The following is a 22,443-nucleotide window of genomic DNA, read 5'->3' as shown; positions in this document are numbered from 1 at the left end:
GTTTAAAAGTTTCAGTGCTTTGCCTGACCTGTCCCTCTCCTTCCCACTGGCCAGCAGAAGAGAGAAAGAAGGCGAAATAAGAGTGAAAGAATTATGTGGAGAGAATAGGATAACTGAAAGGGAGAACAAAGCAGGGAAATAACAACGGGGTAAGAAGGAAACAGGAAAGAAAGGTTTCAGGGAGTGTTGAGTTGTTGAAAAAGAGGATTGAGAGGATTAAGAGTAAAAAAGAAGAGAATTCTAATATACTAGAAGGTAAGAAAGGAGAACAAAATTAAAAAATGAATTCTAATTACATGATAATATAGGATTTTCCATATTGGATCACACCATAAGTCCATCAAATTGTGTATCCTGACTGTAGTAGTGGAATGAGGGATTAAAGAATCAACAAAACAATAATAATGCATACATCCAACCAAGAAAAGAAGAAAATTGTTTCCCTGACCTTGCAGTAATCAGTTTGCATCCCAAAGCACAAGACTGTGTTAGTCTTAGGAAATGTTATTAATGATCGTGAAATTATATGGGGTTTTCCATTTGTTTTTAAATGAATCTAGCCATTTTACTTGGCTAGATTAGCTCCTGCATCAGTGAATCCCTTGAGCTGACAGTACTACTTGAGCTGACTAGTTGCACTAAGTAACCATTCTTCTCTGCATGTGTGACTGCAGAAGGATCAACCAGTCTGCATGTTACAGTATGTACCACAACACAAAAGTTTTTATGTCCACTTCCCTATCTGTTCCTGCTATGAAGTTTTTAATTTTCTTTCTTAGTGGGTCACCATCAGCTAAAATTTCCACTTTTGAAAATACCATTCCTGTGCATTCTGCCTGAGTGTTTTACTTTGCTTTGAGCTCTGCCTTATGATGATCCTGAGCCTGCGATGACACTTTAAATTTTTCCTTCTGAGCAGTCATCTGCAGAAGAACACAAACCTCTCAAAACAGATTAATGTGACCATTCCCAAAATAACTTTTCTGCTGGTTCCTGGTGGACAGTGGTAAATGAAGACAAAACTTGATACCAAGTGTCCTAGCCAAGAAGGAAAGCAAGAAGTTTGAATGAGATTTTACATCATGGCTTAGAAAAGAAAATACCCAGATTTTTCCACCTGGGAAGCATGGATATGAATTTGTTAGTGAGCACAGGAAGGTTATAAAAATATCCAGGCTGGATAGAAGGTTATGTGAGCTGCTCAAAATGGAAAACGAAATGATGTTTCCAAGAGAGCAATTATCCTGCAGTCTGAGGATTCACAAAAGGTGTGTGACCAGGAAGGACTATAGAAAACTATTATGAATCCTCTTCTCTCCAAAAATGCTGGCTAGGATGATCTTCCCTATGTATTGCTTTCATCTCCTTTCCCTGCTATTGATCATTAAATATCTACGTTTTTGTCAATACATGTTTTCAGCCTTTTTAAACGGTTATATACTGCATTACTACCTAAGCAGTTTTGTCAAACTCTGTGTCATGGACATCAACAGAGCTGCCTTCCTACTACAACGTTTTCAGTGCAACTGTGAAAGAGAGTGCCAACCCTAGAATGTAAACATAGCTCCTCAAACTGTCTGAAAAATTAATGAATGATAACAGAATGCAAAATGAGCAAAAGTAACTCTGTTTGATATTTTCAGTATATAAAGCAAACCCAAAAGAAAGCATATTTTGATTTTACTTGTTTTTTTTAAATCTGAGATCCAGAGCTACCACAGTATCACCAAAGTCATTCATACTCAGTTCTCTCATCCCACTCTCTGATTGTCCCTGGTTTGTTTTGGTATTTAGGGCTGGAGAAGGAAACTATGTAAGATAGCACTGGATTTTTTTCATGAAAAAGACACCTATTACCTTTACCCTCACTGTCTTGGCAGCAGAAGAGCTGCTTCATGTCACAGGCATGGTTTTGTAACAGAAAGATATACAGAGTGAGAGAGATGGAGAGTGTAAGTGAGGGATGTAGAGAGAGAAGGAAAGAAAACAAGGGGATTAGAGTAAATATCTCTATAATGTTTTAGCAAAATATTCCAGCTTCTTAAGTGCTCTGTAGCTTTGGTTTTATGAACGGAGAGAGATAAAAGTTCTTATGAATAGTAAAAAAACATATTTTTGCCAGAAAACTTAATTTCTACTTTTCCACTTTAAAGTTGGAGACTCAGTGAATATTTTGTGAACTAGGCCTAAAACTTTTTATTTTTCAGGCACAAAAAAGGACTGTCTTTTAACATTTATGGATTTGGATGTCTTTTAAAGTGTAAATTACTTTTTTTGCTAATATCAAAATGACAACCTCAGGAACTTTTTTAAAAATATGGGACTGCAGCAAATAATGCACAAGCTTCCCACACTGTGTTGTCAGAAGGCCCCATGGCATCACACAACACCCTTGCTGTTTCTGCCCTGCTCCTCTTTCAAGCAGGAGCTGACAATCCTGCTAAATCACGTGATAGGTTAGTGATGTGGGAAAATGTCAGCATGTGATTACAGTAAATCTTCAAACGTTGTTTCACTTTGCGTGACCCGTTCAGGCAAATTTAGAAGCACAGTGCAGCAGAGATGTGCAGATTACATGTTCCCGTGTCAGTCTGACACATGGAACAGGGGTTCACTCAAAGGATGCACTTTCCTTCTGGGTTTTCCATTGCAAATGGAGGGAAAGGGAAGACAAACTTCAGTTTGCAGAATGGCTTCTGGAAGTCCACTGGAGGTTGAACTAAAAAATCCAGTCTGCCTTGAATGCCTGCTTGATCAGCAACTGCCATTTGCAGAGCAACTCCAAATTCTGATAGTGCTGAAGGTTGCCAACAAAATCTCTTCCCTAAAGAAATTTCCCCCTTGGAAGTTTCCTGATTTTATGATTTCATCTTAATTCCCATGGGTAGTGTATATAAGCAAATTAAACAAATAAAGTTCAAGTTTCCTACTAGATTCCACTGAATTTTCTTTATTAAAAGAGGATTTGCTTAGAAAACCTTTCAATTAAATCATTAGTGTGTCAGTTATAAATATCTATTTAGTAAATGGTGAGAGCTACCCACATTGCTGGGAAGACTGTCAGATATTATATAATTTCAATTTCTGTGTGTATTACTTTCAGTCAAACTTTCTCAAGCCTATTGCCCCTCCCAGGTATTTTAGGCCAAGTGGTGCAATCTGCGGAGGCCTAGAAATCTGAAAGTATGTGTGGTGGTCATTCTGTGTGTTGTTAGTGTAAATCTCGAAATCAGTAACTTCCATTGAGTATAATACACTGTAGAGAGAAATCAATTCAGATTATTAAGAAGTAAAGGAAAACAATAGAAGGGTACATATTTTTTCTTTTTCCTCCTGGGTGACCAGTGGCAAAGCCCAAGGGAATGGCATGCAGCTGTGCCAGGAGAGATTTAGGTTGGATATTAGGAAAAGGTTCTTCACCCAGAGGGTGGTCAGGCACTGGAAAAGGCTTCTCAGGGAAGTGGTCACAGCACCAAACCTACCAGAGCTCAAGGAGTATTTGGACAATGCTCTCAGCCACACGGTGGCATTCTTGGGGTTGGACTAGATGATCATTGTGGGTCCTTCCAAGCTAGGAAATTCTATGATTTTATATGATTCTATGGAGGCAGACATGGTCAAATGTAAAGCTGGTGTCAGCTGGCAATGACTAAAGACCAGAAGTAAGGCTTTGAGCCAACACAGAAGTAGCAAGATAAACAGCTTGGGAGCCTGGATAGGATGGAGAGGCAAGATGGAGGGAATTAAAGGACCTAGCTCGTAGTGAATATGCCAATCACTCAGCAAGACTTCAGAAGAGAGAAACGTTTCCTGGTAAGATACATGAGAAAGAAGCCCTTCCTTATCTCACCTGTGACAAGCTGTATTCATGTTTATGCTCCTATGGCCTTTGGAGAATAAGAGACATTTCACACACTGTGCTACCTTCCTTCCCAATTTATGTGTATTGTAAATATTTTTTTAATTTAATTTCAGGTCTGTTCAGGAAGTGAATAGTGTGTTTTGTTTTTAAACCTAGAAGCTACATGCCATAAAAACGTAAAATAAAATACAGCACCACAGGGAGGCCAGCTGCCACATAGAAAGTTGATCTCTCTAAAACCCTCTGGCCTGAAAGAAAAAAAATTAGTTTAGACATTTTTATAGGATTTCTCCAGCTAAAGCCTACCTCCAAATCCCACTTAACTTAGTATGTTTACATGTGTCAAATATTCATTATGTAATAAACAAAAACATGTGTACAAATATGAAGAAACTAAAATCAGATGGCTGTTGGACTGTAGGGAACTGTGTTTATTCAATTCCCTGTTGACATTTTTCCAGAATGTCACATACAGCTGCAGATTTTGGCAACCTATAGCCATTTCACCATTCCCAAAGAGTTCTTTGTATTTCACAAAATTACCTTTTATTATGTAAAAAAAAGACTTTCCATATATTTTAGAATTGAATAGCTCTAAAAGACTGATATAATTTCTAAATATCACTAGATTTCACTGTAAGATGTTTTTATACTGTAAGATGATTTTTCTGCAGTACTGTAGAAGGAACTTATCCTTACTGAACTTCTCACGGCATTATCAAATTAACTTACAGTATTATCAAATTAATCGGTATCATGATTACACTGATTCCTTTTCATATACTATTATTAGAAGTGGTCACAAACATACCTGACCCTTCTGTGATACTGGATGTGTGGATACAGCATAAACGTCATCAGCTGCAGAGGATGAAGAACATACAAATGGTCAAGTGATGCATGAAAATAATAGACAGTTCCTTGCCTGCAAAGATAAACACAGAACCAGCAGCTGGAGATGCTTAATTGGGGGAAAAGGGCAGGTAGGACTAAAGAGATGAGAGGGAGAAAAGGGCTTTAGGAAGCAGTCTGATGCAGAAAATGGCTCACCTCATCCTCCAGGTGAGGAAGCCTGTTCTACGTTGGCAGGGTACCAAAAGGTAAAGGAGTGACAATACTAGGCTTAAAACATGTCAGACATCAATCACTCTTATTAATGGAGGTCACTGGATAATGTCTTGTCCAACTGATGTAAAAGTAGCAAAAATCACAAGTCTAAAACTCACCCAGTCAGTACAATATTATGGAAACAGAAAAACTAAGCTGCTATCAGACTTTCTCACTACAAAGTCCATTGTGGTAGGATCCTCTTCTGAAATAGGGAATTTCAGCATCTTAGCACATTTTTGAGAAGTTGATCCCAACAATGGAGGAGGTTAACAGTACTGAAGTAATTCTGTGGATGACAGTATCTTCCACAAGACGGCATATTCAGTAACAGGTAAAATGCAGCTGCAGAGTATGCATGTTCTATAGCTAAACACAGAGATCCAGGTAAGAATTGTTCTTTGCAAAGTGGTTTAACCATTTCTAAGACTGTCTGGGAATATTGGGAGACACTTTTGCCTCTGTCCTATGAAAGGGAGACCAAAGATTTCACTCACACACTTGCTCTGCAGTCAGGAAAACTTGATGCTTATTCCCAGTTCTGACCAGGTCTTGTCTTGGAAATTTCAGAGAAAGTAAGAATTCAAAATTAATTTTTTTTATTGAAGTTCTATTGTCAAAATGCACTTTCCTTCTCTTAGGGTACCTGTTTACAATAGACACCCTAACACAAACACAAAGCAGCAGCAATGATTCATGTCAAGATTACTGCAACAGAGTAAAACTTTCCTTCTAGCATTTCTTTCCCCTGTCTAAAATCACCGATGTGCAGCCAAAATTATCCTGGTACCCAGTGTACGAGATTCTGATGAGCAGACTGTGAGGCAAAACAGTCAGAGATTTGTCTAAAAAAGGAAATGTTCTAGAACTCCTGGATCACCTCATCAAGACCCAGGGTAAATTATAGTTAGCGGAGCCTCTTTAATGGGACTGTCAAAATATCTCTGACAAAAATCATCCTCAAAAGGATATTAAAAAAACTAAGCAGTCATTGGTAAAATTGACAATCCTGTCATAGATTAGAAGCCAAAAGACAGAAACAAGGCCAAAATAATATATGAAATTTCAGTACCACAAAAAGTTAATGTTTGGGTGCCTCAAGTTGCCTGACTGGGTAAATGATGCTGACAGTTTGCAGCAGTATAAAAATGAGATGAATATTAGTATAACCACAACAGAAAACAGTTTATCACTTTAGATAAATGCCTTGCATTTAGATAAACGTGTACAAATTTTTAAATTCATGTTTACTTGTAGAGTAAGACAGACCACACTTGCTAGCCTCTGCCTACAGCAATAACTAAGCCATTTCATTTGCATGTAGAGATTTAATTTAGGTTTTATAAACAAAACTGTAGATTAGAAAGATACTAAAACACACTCCTTTATCTGCTGAATGTCCTCAGGGCCAGAAGGAGAGATGATTTCCACAAATCATCTGCAGAGAATCATATTTTCCTGGAATCAAATAGTGCTGTGCACCATTTTACGATACTTAATGAAAATCCTGAGCTCTTGTTGCAAGTCTTTCTTGCATAAGGAGAAGAACCTTATGGTCTTATAGGTCTTAGAGGGTTTGATCCTGTGTGCAGCTGAATGCAGTGTGTCGTGAGGGTGCTCAGTACCAGGCAGGAGCAAGCTTCCAATCCTTTCATTGCTAATAATGACATTTTCTTCAGAACTATGCTATATCCATAAATTTTTCCAGCAAGAAAACCTTGCAGCCACTCAGGGACAAACTATAGGACAATTGCAAGGACCTCAACAGCTTTGAGGCAGTGAAAGTCCTTCACAAAACCAACTGTTCAGGAGTAAATCCCATCACCTCTCCACCTCCCCCTCATCACTGCCTTACACACATAAGCAGCAATCAATCGGCTCCCAGCTGGCAGACACACTATTTTTTCTATTTAACAACCTCCAGGGTGGTCTCTCTCACTAATCCCCCAGGCCGTACAACAGAGCTAGAGCTGAAGTAGCTTCTGCAGTCAGCTGTTGGGAGGTACATAAAATGTAGCAGCATTGCTTATTGGCAAGGAGGCATTCCTATAGGTATTTTCTTCACAACCACTTCTCAAGCACACCTTTTGCACTTTTCTTGCATGTTGAGCGTTTGTTGCTCAGTATTTCTAAGACTAGAATAAGATCTAAAGGATGGTCAGGGGGATGATTATAATATTTAACTCTAACACTTCTTTACTATTAGGCTCAGAATCATGTTTAACAATTGTTTACAATCTTGCAGCTGGTTATTCTCATAGTGTTTAGCGTGCCCATCCCCCTTGGTCCAACTGAAGTGCTGCCCAAGCTGTCCAAAGCAAGTTCAACATTTCAGCACTACAGTAAAAGGGGTGGGGGGGGGGTGGGGGGAAAGGCTTTTGAAACGCAGGGAAGTGTTTCTTTTTGACATTTCAGTCATCTTTAGTTCTTCTATTGAGAACTTCAGATTGTTGTTGCTAAATGATGTGTGTGCACAGTATTTCTAACTATCTGTTTTCCTTGGATGTATAGTTATGAGAATTTGTCCACATGTTATTTTTAGGTACCAGGACAGTTTATAACTTCTTTAATGTTGGAGTATGCTATCTGTGCACTGACAGACAAGGAGTCCTGAGCTTGAAAATTTGCTTTTTTAGTTCAAGTCTTAGGGAGGGAAAGCAAGGAGATAGGCAACATAATTCAGTTTAAACTCTGGAAGTTTCTGGTACAAATCAAAATTAAAACCAGAGATGAAACACAAAAATTTTTAAATTAACCAATTTGAAATACCCCAATATACCATAAGAAATGTGAGTCCATGAATGCTCCAAGTGAAGCCTGGTTTGCAGTGCCAAGCAAACTCTCTGTCTCAGAGCGTGGAAGCAGATTACCCATGTGGCACTTCATGTCTTTACTCCCCTGGAGCTGACAAGGCTGGAGTCAGTTAAGTGCTCACAGAGGGCACAGAGGGGTCCTCTTTGGCAGTAAGGTGAAACATACCTTCCTCTTCCCACCCAAGTGCTTTCTTTATTGGACCGGAGCAAAGGCACAAAACTGACCTTTAAATCCTGGATATTTTCATCAGGCCAGGTTCTCACTGAGAAACTTCAGTGCTACCTGACCTTAGCATCCAGTAAGTTCAGTGGTAGCTCAGAGACACGCTGTCCCCAAGCAAACTCCCACTGACCCTCCACCCTCAGATCTGAAAATCATGGGCTACATTCTCAGATAGTCAAGCCGATACAATTGAATTGCTTTACAGTATTTTATACATGCTGTGGTCCTGGCCCATTTTTTCAGCTTCATGCCCGAATCACTTGTGTAAGCAGTGTCAGAATTTGGTCCTAGGAACAAATAATATCTTTTGAAAATAGATTTCTGGAAGATGAGGTAGAAGTGTTTGATGCTGGTAAACCTTACAAAAGGATTTAAGTTAGCTAAGCTGATTGGAAGGAAAACCAGCTAAAATCCTGATAGTAACATCAATGCATAAACCAGAGCACTCCTAAAATAAAATTAAAATAGGTCAGGACTTTTCAAATTAATACTTTCATTCACTCTGTCTGCTGGAATAGGTTTTGTGGAATCACTCATCATTTTAATGCCCTTAATTCATCCTGTTTAAGAACAGAATATTACATAACTTATTATCAAAGTTTTCTTGTAGCACTTATTTTTAACAACTAAAGAATTATTACCAAATATATACACCACACACATTAAAATGTGCAGAGACCACAAAACATTTAGATTAATACTAATGAGATAATCCACCTGCCTATTTCACTGCACAACAGCTGCACAGATTTAAAAGGGTTCAATTAAACTTTATTCAGTGCATAGATAATTGATCCAATGTGGAGAATGATGTCACTGGTAGGTTAAAAAATATGTTTTAGCAGTTAAAATAAAATTGCTCCATTAGAAAAACTGGAAATATAAACCTGACACATAAATCATTCTGGAAACTTTGTTTTATAGAGCAAAAAAGAAGGAAAATGAAACAGAATCACAGCAGATACAACATGCACATGCCCATTATTTCATTTCCTCTCAAAAAGAGGTAATAGAAATCTAAATGAGACATTGCTGTTGCTCTCCTTCCATATGGGAAGTTCAATTAGTCTTTGTTATTTCATTGTATTTGTTTTTTATCTTTTGTGACAGCTTCCATTTTTTTAAAGGTTTTGCCTCCCTAACCTCCACAGTAATGAAACACCACCATTTTCGTTTTTTAATTACTAACTTTAAATGGCACCAAACTTCTGTAAGATGCTTTTTTAATAAATAGAGAGGAATTAATCTTTAAAGATCTATCGTGCCCACCATATGCCTTGGGCACTCTTAACGGGTGCTGTGGGAGCTGTGGGTGGACCAGAAGGACATATTCAGGCCTCCGCTCCAGGCTGCTGAAGACAAAAGCACATCTTTTTGCCAATTTTGTCTCTCTCCATATTTATGGTAGTGGACTGCAAAATACATAACTTCTTGATAAAACTTAGCATTATATCTGACAGTGCTAGTGGCAGTCACTAATCTATTCCAACCACTTCATGTCAAGATATTACAAATATTATTAGAAAGGAAAAAAGATAATAATCATATATCCACTGAGCCATTACTATAGTTCTCATCCTTATAATCTTCCAGTAGCTATCCAGAATTGGCATTGAAATAATAATAATAGCAACAATAATTGAAATAACTTTAATCTTAGACTGCCAAAGTTGTTTCAGAGAGAAACTGAGGAAAAGGTGATTTTACCCGTGAATGCCAACAATAACAGGTTTCTCCGTTGCAAAAGAAACTTTAAACAACTTTTCACTCACATGCAATAAAGTATGTTGTATGCTCACCAGTGTAACAGAACTACTTTCTCCTAGCTTAGTCCAGGGCCCTGTATCCTTCTGACCATGTGAGAGCTGACCCAGAAATGCAGCTGTTGGATACACTTACAACACCTGAGATGCTTTTCAGTAAAGCCAGATACCCACAGTCCTCAGTCCTGCCGGAGACAGGATATTCTGCAGTGCCACTAAAGTGATAGGAACTTTGAACCCAATTCCTTGAGTCATTTGCTCAATATATTTCAGACAATAAAGATTGGAAACAAATTTTATCAAGCTGGACTAACCACTCCGTCATGATACACTTTGAGGTATGTACCTGCTTTCCACTGTGCCTGTAAAACTTTCTATTGGTTTGACTCTAAACAAGCACAGCAGCACTTAAAAAAAGTACTCCTACTAAAACAGGCTATTTCCTTTACCTGTGCACAACTACGTACATGTTAGACCAGTTTCTGCCAAGAGAAATAAGGTAAGCAGTAATGTCAAGTACATGTCTACACCATGTGTGGAGGTGAACATACATAGAAAGTAAATCACACTCCATAGGGTTTAAATAGACCTTACTGAGATTCCTTATCTATCCCTATCTTTATCTTATCTATGATTTCAAATTGTTACTTCTCAAAATTTAGTGCAATTAAAGTTACTATAGATATATTTCAGACAGATCTACACACTTATTAACATACATACATATAGTACAGTTCATTGTTCTTGACTGTGAGGGCATATGATTATTGACACAGTCAATTTTTATCTCATTACTCATCACTTCTTTCTCTGAGTGCTAATAGTATATTTCCACAGAGTTTGTGTGTGCTGCAATGTAAATTCTGACACTGCTAGTGTCAGTCACTAATCTAACTCATTCAGTTCATGTCAAGATGATACATCACAATGCTCAACAACTGTCATTCCTGCTTTAAATAGATTTACATTTTTCTTAACTTTACAATTAAACACACCTCATATATGTATCTTGGGTTCCACAGCAAATTCCACTTTTACAATATAACCATGAAAGTCAAACAAAATATTTTTCAAAGTACTTACTAGGTGGGGTGGAGTTTTTTCTTGGTTTGGTTTTGTTTTCACAAAACATTTTTGAAAACTAAAAGCAAACTGAAAAATATCCAGACATGTTTAAACTCCTTTATAGGTCCCTTTTTTTCTCTCCCAAGCATAAAAAATGAATTTTCTGTCACTGAATTGTCACTTCTATGTGCTTCCTAGCACTGGTTATTAGTGCTTCCAAATTGACGCTTAAAAAATATCTGTTTAAAAATTATTCTAAATATCATAGGTTAACTAGAGTGTTCAAATAAATTAACATCACTTTGGTTTTGAGTAAAATTTTAAAAGGAAAAGCTAAGCTTGGTACCATTTATCTTCTCTCTTTTCTGCAATTATTCCTCTGTATCTCCATTTCTGTGCTGTAGTCCATGTTATTTCCTACAGAAAGCCCAAACTGTCTTTGTACGTCCTTATGCTTCCCAAATACTGCTGTATTTTTGTTATAGATCTCCTGACGATACGCTCTATTCTTCCTCTACTTAAGTTCAGCATTCCGTTTGTGGAATGATATCATTCCTTCTGTACTTTAATATATACTTCCTTCTTTCTATTTCCCTGATCTGGCCAGTGGTGGTACATAGTGGTATGTATGCTCTTTTGGGCAGTTGGGTACATGTCATTGTTTTAGCTGAGCATTCCTCTGATGGCCAGGACCAGGGAACAGGTTCATGTGAGAGACCCCAAGTACAGCACTTGTGCCTCTCTGCCTGTCTGCATTGGCCTAGGCGTAAACTGGCTTGTGTTTGGATCAACAAGGAACAAAAAAGGGCACAGGGCTTGGTGGGCTCTCCTTTGTACTTGACAGGTGTTAAGGACTGTTTCAAAGGGGAGATCTACAGAGGAGGCTAGCAAGAGCAGATTAGGTACTGCATCTGTAAAACTGATATAACACCGTTGTCACATGTTTATACATTTCTGGTGAATCTGAGTTCCCAGCCAACTATCTGCATTAACATATTCCCCAAGAAAGTGTTACTTATCCTTTGTAATTCAAAAAGGCAAGAGTCTGTAATACAAAAAGCATGGGAAAATATATATTTTAGCAAGTTTTGAATATGATAAAATAGTTTTCTCTCTTTTTATTTCTTTTCTTTCATTTAACTGAGTTTAGTCCTTAGTAAGACTAGAACCTTGAATGTTTTAAGAAAATGAGATTTTGAAACAGAGAAGCTATAAATAATGGACAATTTGGTGTGGCAGCTGTACAGTATAGATATAAAGCTCTCACTTTTAGCAGCAAAAGAATTTACACTGATCTGGACACAGACTTAAGCACAAGAAAATCTGTGGTGCACATGAAATGGTTGTGGATGAATCTCTTCCAATTATTTCATTGATTATGTGCATTTTTTTCTCCAGTGTATGAACTTCCACATGTATGAGGACTTCAAAGAAATACATTCATTGCCTAGCAGGATTTTCAAAATAATCTAACCTTTTAAAATCCCACTGGGATCCTATCTACATTTTTAAATGCCTAAACATTCTTTAAAACCTGGCCATCTGCAACCATAATTTTGTCCTCATATGATAATATGCAATATTGTGTTTGAATCTTCCTCCATATTTTTGTGGCTTTTTGACAGTACATGCCTAATAAAACAAACAAAATAGAAAAGGGATAGATGAGTTTTGCTTTCATACTTATTTGTAGAAGAATGCATTAAAACATGCAAGTTATCTGTGTGAAGTAAGTAGAAAACAAAAAAAGGTGACATGCTGATCTACCTTTTTTCTTATTTTGCATAAGTGAAAAGACATAATGATAAGAAAGAGCAGCAGTGATTTAGTCCACTGATCTAAGAAGCAAATGCCTATTTCCAATGGGCTAAGCACTACCACAGATGAACTTTTAGGGAGAGCAGTAATTCTATGCTAGTTAGCATAAGAAAGCCTACAAAGGTTTGTTTATAATAATGAAATTACTTAAATCCACTGAATCACTAAAACTACCCTGATTTTACATGGTGCAACTGAGAACAGGTTTTGACCTATAGAGCTGATTTAACTTTATGGATGAGCATACACAACACACAAATAATAATAGAAAATCAAGAAGTTGATTTTCCATGGCAAACACTAACTTCTCTAGACTGCAGAGATGTAAATTATATGAATGATTAAAATATAGCAGTAATAGGAAATACTACCTATGCACATGGAGATAAAATTTTGATTCCTGTGGGAACCATAACTTTGAAATTTCTGCGGCATGTATTTAAATTTTCAGACATAATGTTGACTTTCACATTGAATATAATTTAGTTTGTGGAATCACATGTACTATTCCCATACTATTCAGTTCATCTCTCAGTAAAGTATGCTTTTGAAGTGGCAGTGTTTAATATGATAGCTCTGACATAGCTCTGATTAATTGAGCTGCTTTCTAGGAGTTATACACACACTACTTGATACCTAAAAATCTGATCTGCTTTGAGTTAGGACTTGATCATCACTACTCATTCCTCTCATGAGCAAACAAACCTAATGACAGTGTTACGGATTCAGGAAAGGTTTCAGATGCAAACATGGTAGGCTGCACAGCTAAGACATACATATATCCTTTATTTAAGATGACAAAAAACTTAAACATATCTTTCAGTACTGTCTCATGCAAACACAGTACATCACTAGCCTGGACACCAAGTTATTTAAAGCTATTATTTAGTACCGTAATAAGTAGCAATTTAAATACAAGGTAAAATCATTACATTGTCTTGTTTACTACTGATGTTAATGTCAAACTGACGTGTAATGCTCAAAAAAAAAGGCAGCCTATGATTTGTTATCATTAAACTGTCAGTTTTGTCATGTGTTAGGCATAGATTCATACTATACTTCTTTCAGCATATCCTTTTGTTTTCTATCAGTCAAAAACTGAAGTGTTTTAATTGTGTCTTTGCTGTTTTTCTATTAACTGTTTCATGCATTTTTTTTCTCTGGCCTTTTAATTGCAGTTTAATAGTGGTCATTAACACATTAAGGGGTGTTAGAAGAACATTTGAAGTCCTCTTGACTTCTACCAAAGTTGACACTTCAATGCTAGAGTAATTTCAGCTATTCATTTATTTAATAGTGACCTATGCAAATGTGGAACCATGTCATTTTACAAATTGACTGTAATAATTAACTAGAAAGGCAGAGTAAAATGAAACAGGTTATAATTAGAATAAAACTGCTTCAGTGTTACGTCAGCTAGAATAAAATAATCTCAAATGATTAAATTGGTTTCAATTATTAAGAATCAGTTTAATGTACCCACTGTTCTGATTTTTTACATTTCTCTTTTTTGTGTGCATTAGATGTCACCTCATACAATTTATGCATTTTATTCATCTTGGTAAAACAGGCATTACAAAAGTTTAATTAAGTAGTAAAAGACTTCATATTATTCCCTTGAATTCTAAATTAGTTGCAGAAAGAAATGATAGTGCATAGTACATACCATTCACACACATTTTGATTAGACGCATCTATTGTTAGCTAATATTTCTCTACTCCAGTGTATAGATAGAGGTACTGATACAGAGGAATATGTAGGTATATACACAGAAATAATGGTGCTGGCTCCCACAGAATGTTTTTAACTCACATGAACAATATATTTTCAACTATATTATTTAGATATTTATCTTCAGGGCGGTCATGTCACTGCTCGTGATAAATATGGAGTTTTAAAATTACATTTTCCTTAAAAATTTCACCTTGCTTATTCAGTTCCTTTTGGAGATTGTGCATATGCAGACAAATACATAGATGCTTGTAGGAGCACACAAGCCTCCATGAGATAGAAATATTTGATAATAGGCAGTGCATACAAAGTTATATGTTGAAGATGACAAGAAAACTTTATTTTGTTCCCACTTTTCAACATTTAGTGTACTGGCAAATCTATTTTCTTTGGCTCTACTTGCCAGTTGAAAATTGAACTTTGAACATGCTGCAATATGATGCTATACAAATGGGCAGCAGGGCAGACAGCTTCTGCTTTAAAGCCGGTGTATTTAAGATGCATTGAGTTTCTTCCTTCTGCTTATACAGTTAAAAATTATTTTTTATAAAACTAAATGTTTTTTATTTGAACAAATCTAACTGTATTGCTTGCTGGACTGGTCAAGTACATTTTGCAGTGAGTCTATAATCTCTGATGCTTAGATTTGTAACTATACATTAGACTGTGGGATCATTGACTAAAGTTACTATTTTAAGATATATTTCTCATTACTCCTCTGATGTATTGAATTCCAGCAGAGGTAGTTATATCAGTAACTGAGTGTTTGTGTGCTGTATTCATTATGGTTTTGACAGGACTTTTACAGTCTCCCTTAAGCAGTGGTAAACAGTGTTATGTGAAACATGTGAGTGATCTCAAGGGCATTGTCTATGCAAGTGTCTCTATCAGTAAAAGGATTTAAAAAAAATAGTCTTGTGTGTAAAAAAGTTGCAAATCATGAAATGATATCATCAGCAGAAGAGTATTTGGAAGAAAGAAACCTTACTGTTAAGCTTGATGGTGGTTTCAGCATAAAAAGCTTAAAGAAACAAAACACTGTTAGCAACCTTCACCTCCCACAGATTTTGTCATGAAACTGAATGTGCTCCATAGCATCTCAAGATCACTGGATGTTCTGAAGCTCCAGACAGTTAGCCTCTTCTCCAGCTTCCCAGGGAGAGGTTCTGGGAACCCATGAACCTTTGACCACAGGTCACCAAAGAAATGGTTCAAAATCTCAGAGCCTTTAGCTTCCATACCTTTCATGAAGCAAGATACTGACAAAAGAGTCAATTTTCCAGCTTGTGAAGGAGCTCCCTGACTCACCTGTCAAACCCTTACCTTTCCTAGGGGTCCTAGGAATTTTCTAAGAGCACTTCAATATCTTCCAAATTAAACTGGACTTCTTTTTGTTGTATTGAAATTAATTTTGTGCAGTTAAAATAATTTATTTATCATAATCAGGTTTTCCAAATGTAATTGAATTTCTTTGCGTGAAACAAAGACAATCAGTAGATCACAATTAACTGTATTTATTCCACAAAATATAATTAGTCTGACACATTATGGTAGCTCAGTACAAATAACTCATTACTGTATGTCTTATACCTGTTAAATATGGATAATTTACACAAATTGTTACTTTATCCTAAAGCAATTTCTTTGCAGATATTTGTGATGTGTTTGCTGGAAATTTGTTTTTTGAGTACTTCCTTCCACATTTCAGCAAACACCAAAGAGCCCAAAGACGGCACATTTAAGAATGTGAAAAATGCATCTCAACTTCTCAAAGAAATACAGGAAAAGAAACATTGAAATTTGCAAACTACACAATAATGTACATAGAACTTTACAATAAAGTAGTCAGAAGAAAACTTGTCACTCTTTGTATGAAAGAATGAGGAAGGCTTGGCTATGGTGTGGCTGATGTGCAGCAGGGATGTCCAGTGGCAATAGCAGGAAGCTGAGAGGCAGAGTGACTGAGTGACATTGCTGTTGAGCTTTTGGCAAAAAATAAGATTTCTTTTATTCTCCGGTCTATAAAATACATGCAGCCCATACCTCACCCCCCCAGAAAAACCATGAAACAGTGTCAGTCTGTCAAGGAGGATTCATCTCACTCAACTTTCATCAGCTAAAAATTTGGCATATGATCTAAACTTGTCTAAGATCTGGAGGTCCTTTCCTGCTGCTCAGTGTCAGTAGAGAATGAAAGCAGCTATTCTGAGCCATAACAGCTAGCTTAGTTTCCAGGCAGCTATGGGACTGTGTAAATCAGTGATGGGATTTAGTTTAGATAACCTAGCCATGTCTAAATGATTTAGTTCAATTCAGTTCTACTATTTCCAGTATTAAGCCATAACACGGACTAAAAAGATCCTACCTATCCTGTTTGCTATCCTGAAACTTACCCCTGATATATCACTGACATGGCAGTAGAAAGAGGAATATAAAATTAATTACACATGTTTGCCCAGAAAATATTTCTCACAACATCTGTAAGATCTTGGCTGAATAAGACCTACATATTTTGAATGGGAAAAAAATCAAAATAAAGCTCTGAGACCTGTTCCTTACTTTTCTTTCTCTAACTACATTAAGGGAGAGGAAGTGAGAGAGAAATTTAGGCTATGAAATTCTCCATACAGAAGAAGAGAAACAAAACAAGGATTCCAGTACTACTGCTGCAGCTCACTTTCCAGAGAGCTGGTAATCTTCAGTTCACTCCACATCAGCCCTCAGCTTTCAACCTCAACAGAAGGCTGTCATCAGCTGTGTAATCCCCTTATCACTCAAAACTTTCTTATTCTTCCCTCTAGAGAAGTGTCCACTTCATAAAGTAACTGTGCTATTAAACAGAATTATTTATTTTATTTTATTTAACAGTGTCAGCAGGAAGGACAAGTGGAAGAAACACTCACCAAAACAGGGAATGGGAAAGGGAACGGGAAAGGGAACAACCTTGAAACATGCTTTATCGCAAGTGACTCAAACAACTCTTCGCATACTAGTTGCAGCACTTGACTGGCAGAAGCTGATGGATCCTTCTTTGCTTTGTCTTTTTTTTTTTTTTTTTTCAGAATACCTAGGGAGATCTTCCAACTTTATCTGTCTAGCAACCATTGTTTTGAATTCTTTGAGCAGGATACCTTCAATGATCCATCATGCTTATGTGTCTTTTCATAATTTTTCATACTGCTTCATGGCCAGAAATAAAGCTAAAAATCCCCAAACATGTTTTTCTTTTTCAAAAATCCTATTATACCATTCTTGAATAGTTACAATGTCTTATAACAGATGTCCAGGAGTAGAGTCACCACGTTCAACAGTACTACTTGCTAGACTAAGTGCTGCCACGTTTCAGGAATAAACACACGAGGCCTGCAGGGTTCAAAGCACAGGGTAGCAGATCCTGGGCAGATCTGCCTTTGTTCAAAATGGGGAGCTTTTATAGGGCAGGCGGAGGAGGGTTCTGGAAAAAGTGAGTGGATATGTAAAACTAGGAGGGGTTAACATGAATATGTAACAGGGACGTTGGGTACATTACCATGAGGTAAATTGGAAGGGATATGATTGGGTAGGACACATATATCGCAGTTGTCCAATAGCAGAGTAGCAAACAGTCCAAAGGAGAAAACTTCACAGCAACACAGGGGAACGTGTCTGAACATGTCCTGAAACAATAGCATCAACTTAACTATAGGTTTTAGCCAAACAGACCCTGCAAACAGTCAGTTACACAAAGGCAGGTTCACTGCTCTTCTCCTCAAGAAACTCTTTCTTCCACAGCAGGTACAATTCATCCTCTGTGCAGTCACCTCCAACAAAGTGCTGGACTGTCAGTGGTGGAGAGATGCCAGCTGAGCTATAAGCTGAGGTCTCCACAAACAGAAGGAAAGAACGTGGAGTGTCAGACAGAAACATTTTCTTCCATTTCGCTTGATCCTGTGGTCACTAATAGCTGTGTACCTGCAAAGAGAAATGAAGAGAAATGAAAAGTTTCTTATAAACTTGACTTGGATTGAAGTAGGTGAGCTTGTACAAGCAGGGACGGTATGCCTAAATTTATAACACAGTCACGGCACAACAGGAGTCAATAATGTATACGGAAGAATTGGGGTTTTCCTGGCAAACATTACTCCCAGTGTGATTTTTTTTTTGTTGCCAATAACAACTTGTTTGTTACATAAAGCAATTTATGTCTTCAGAAACAGCAGTAGCATCAATGATGGGTGGCATCATAGACTGTCCCTCCAGTAAAAATTTGGTTGATGAAATGAAAATGTTGTTTGTAGCTACAGCAGAGATTGATTGTGACTTCTAGCTTTTTCCTTTTGTAATTCCCATTTCTCAACTTCATATGAGATTGTCCCTAAGCTTTGTCACTGACAATTTGCCTGTTTCAGTGAGATTACACGAAGAAAACGTGAAAAACTGAAATGAGAAGGTTCTGTTCATAAATTGTTGTAAGGTAGAAAAATAATATATATGTTGAATATGACTAGGTAGAACTTAAGAGACAAGAATCCCATATCTTTCCTTTTTGCAAAAGGCATAGTTGACTTTGTGACAATAGCACTTGAAACAGCTAAACAGAAAGGAAATGTATACCCAAATTGCTAAACTTTGACTACTGGTTCAATTTATCAGTGCACATTTGGATATAAATGTATTTTTCTGGCAGTGAGTACACATATAATCAGCAGAACTGATTATCACAGTGGTGGTAGATATATCCAAAATTTAAACTTGCTTCTAAATTTTACAGCTAGTTTTGTCAGAGTTAAAATGCCAGCTGTGGATGTCAACATCCACAGAGTTAGTCTGCTACCCAATATAACTCCAGATGTACCCATCTCTCTTTATGATTTACTTCTGTATTGCTATCTTCAAGTCCCCTTGATTCTTTTTCTTGATTTGCACATAGTATTAGTCTGCCATTTAACTTTAATTTTTTAAGCTAACTAGAAAGAAGGGGCTGAACAAATATCAGAAACATTTTCTTTGAGTATCCATTTGAATTAAACAGCCAGGTAACATTTGACCATGTTTGTGACCCTTTCATGTTTGCTTTTCATGAATTTTCAAGTGTTTGATCTCTGTTAGGGAATGGATTAGCAAAAAGCAAATTTGTAATTCAAATGCTGGAAACTCCACCAGCACCAACTTCAAATTGTATATTCAGATATTATATTTGAAATTTGAAATTCACATTGATTTGATTAATGAAGTGAGTTGCAGCCAGCTTATGTGTCTCTGTATGCCTGCTATTTCACCTGGGGAAGAAAGTGATAAGGTCTTTTCAACAATCTTTATACCTAAATCTAATCCTATTTTTTCAATTCTGCTTGTATCCTGATGCAGTTTAGTGAAGCCTCTGGGTTTTTCTAACTTCTATCAATTGTGAAAATCACTGCCAACACTGCTACTATGCAGAGGTGGTGAACAGATCAAACTGGCCAGATGGCATCTGGGAAAAGCAGATGAAGTCAGTGAAGAAGGAGATGCCTGAATTAATTATTTGTATTTTTGGTATGGAGGGTATCAGCAATATATTGATTCTAATTGAAATATATTAATTCCAATAATACTTACCTAATTTTAAAATGTAGTTTCACAAATAGTTTGGGAACATTCAAAAGGGACATATAAGACGTTCATTGCAAATTATTCACTGAGTTATGATAACATAGATAGAAATTGGCTGTTCCTTTCATCTTTGTTCTCTTGCAAGGACAAGTGCCAACTGTGTGTTGTCACTTGACAGAATGTGAAGGATGTGCCAAAACCTCGTTTCAGGTTCAACACAAACACCTAAGTCGTTCTTTCTGTGTTCTGTAAACACAACTGTTTAAGCAGTAAAGCATATGATACAGATAAACCTCAAAAGGTTTCTGAGGCTGAGAAATCTCTTAGGAATTTTTTTTTTAAGATCATTTTTTGATGCATCTTCTCTTGCCACCCATTCTGCCCCTGGGCCCATCAGTTAGCTAATATCCGTAGGGAAAATGGTCTTCCTTACTATGCACAATAACTTCACATTAAAACTTCAAAGCTGTTTAAAATACACTAACAGAAGTTCTAATTTATTCTTTTTTATTTCAACACTGGCAAAACTCCTGTCAGATTCATGGCCTGTACCATATTCAGAAGCTTGTTATCTATAGGCAATGGAACATGGTTGAAGGAACTGACTTTCATAAAAAGAACTGTTTTCTGTCCTATATATACTCACTATTTTTCGTACAAATTAATTTTCCTCTGTCAGAATTTGTCCCCCTTTTTCTACTAAAAAGAAGCAAACAAAAAAAGAAACAGTGACATCTTGCATTGATATAGTGTTGAGATTAGCAAAAAGGAAAGTAATGGGATTCTTGTTTCTTAAGTTCTACCTAGTCATATTCAACATATATATTAGTTTCCCACCTTACAACAATTTACAACCAGAACCTTCTCATTTCAGTTTTTCATGTTTTCTTTGTGTAACTCTCACTGAAACAGGCAAGCTGTTAGTGACAAAGCTTAGTGACAATCTCATATGAAGTTGAGAAATGGGAATGTTGAGGAAGGAGAAAATACAGGCAAAGAAATGGTAAGTGAAAATGTGAGGGCCATATGTGGGTATTTCAGAACTACCAGGAGCAGAGAACATAACCTGAACTACAAACACATTTCTGCTCCATCAGTGACTAGGCAACACATGCTTCAGGATATGACATTATTTCCAACTGAGTTGCTGTCCAATGATACAAACAAAAGATGTGTTAAAACTTTTTTTTTTTTAAACCATTTTAAGCAATGGACATGAATGTGTTAATATGGAAGCTTTTTCTTTTTTTTTTTTTTTTTTTTTAGCAAAGTTCCATAAACTACCAGTGCTTGTTTATTACTGTGAAACCGTTCCTCAGATTCAGGCAGTTACAAAATTTTTGGCCCAAACAGGTTGAGCTGATCCAAGGTTTTCCTGTTAAAAGCTTAGATAAGCTGGAATCAGCAAATGCTGTTCATCACCTTAACACATGGACACAAAGAGAGAAGTTTTAACAAGCACAGGCTGAAGTGGGAAAAGCTAAATGTAATAGATTATCCAGCTGAAAAAACAGACTGGAAATTTACTTTAGAAAACTCACCTTACAGAGTTTCACCTAATAAAGCACATACATGTACTGAACTAAACTTCATTTGAGTTCAAAGAATCATCACAGAGACCTATTTTACTGTTATTCCTGATAAAAAATTTGCTGCTTCTCTGAAAGTGTATATACACTGGTTATAAACATTGGTTCTTCTATTTTTCTGGACTTACTTTTTTATTTTGGAAGGTTTCAGAAGCAGAGTAGGTGAGCTATTTGTGACAAAATCTGAGCAAACTTAAATGTAAACCAAACCCCAGAACGGTTCTCCTTGAACAGTGGAAGGATGCAGTTAATTTTTTTCAACTTATTTCTTGTTTTCACACACCTCCAAAACTGCAGGTTTTATTTGGCACTGAAAGTGGGAGTGTGGAAAACAATGGAAAAGTTTGTTCCCAGAGAATTTCCAGTGCAGTTTTGCAGGCTTAGAGAGACAGACAGTTTGAATACGTGTCAGACTGCAAGTGGGTTATCTGACCCAAATCAGCTCTTCCCTTATTTATGTATCAGAAGCTTGGCATCAAAGTAATCTCTACTTTCCTGTACAATAGCAACTTCCAGAATACTTTTGAATGCATAGGATTGCCATGCTGAGAGATTATTCCTAGAAAGGTGACACATGAGGAGTTATATCAGTTCACCATTCAATCCACATTTCTGCTCTGCCCCTGACAATGACACAGGTCTTTCCCTCTATAAAACATACATATGTATTGAAAAACATGCACTTTCAGAATCAGGCATATTGTTAGAAATGAATTATTGCCAGAAATACCTATCTTCCATATTCTAGTAATATCTATATACACATATTATAAATAGCATATTCCTGCAGTAAGCTGCATGAACCTAAGCATATAGAAGCTATGTATCCTGCAGCAGTGATATACCTAATGGTGTGTTAATTCATCTTAAATACCTCAATTCAACAGGTTTTGTCTGCTA

This window comes from Empidonax traillii, unplaced genomic scaffold (genome assembly GCF_003031625.1).
Source record: "Empidonax traillii isolate 1590-97213 ecotype Southwest subspecies unplaced genomic scaffold, ASM303162v1 scaffold80:size1517328, whole genome shotgun sequence".
NCBI lineage: Eukaryota > Metazoa > Chordata > Aves > Passeriformes > Tyrannidae > Empidonax > Empidonax traillii.
Note: the sequence above shows the minus strand (reverse complement) of the source record.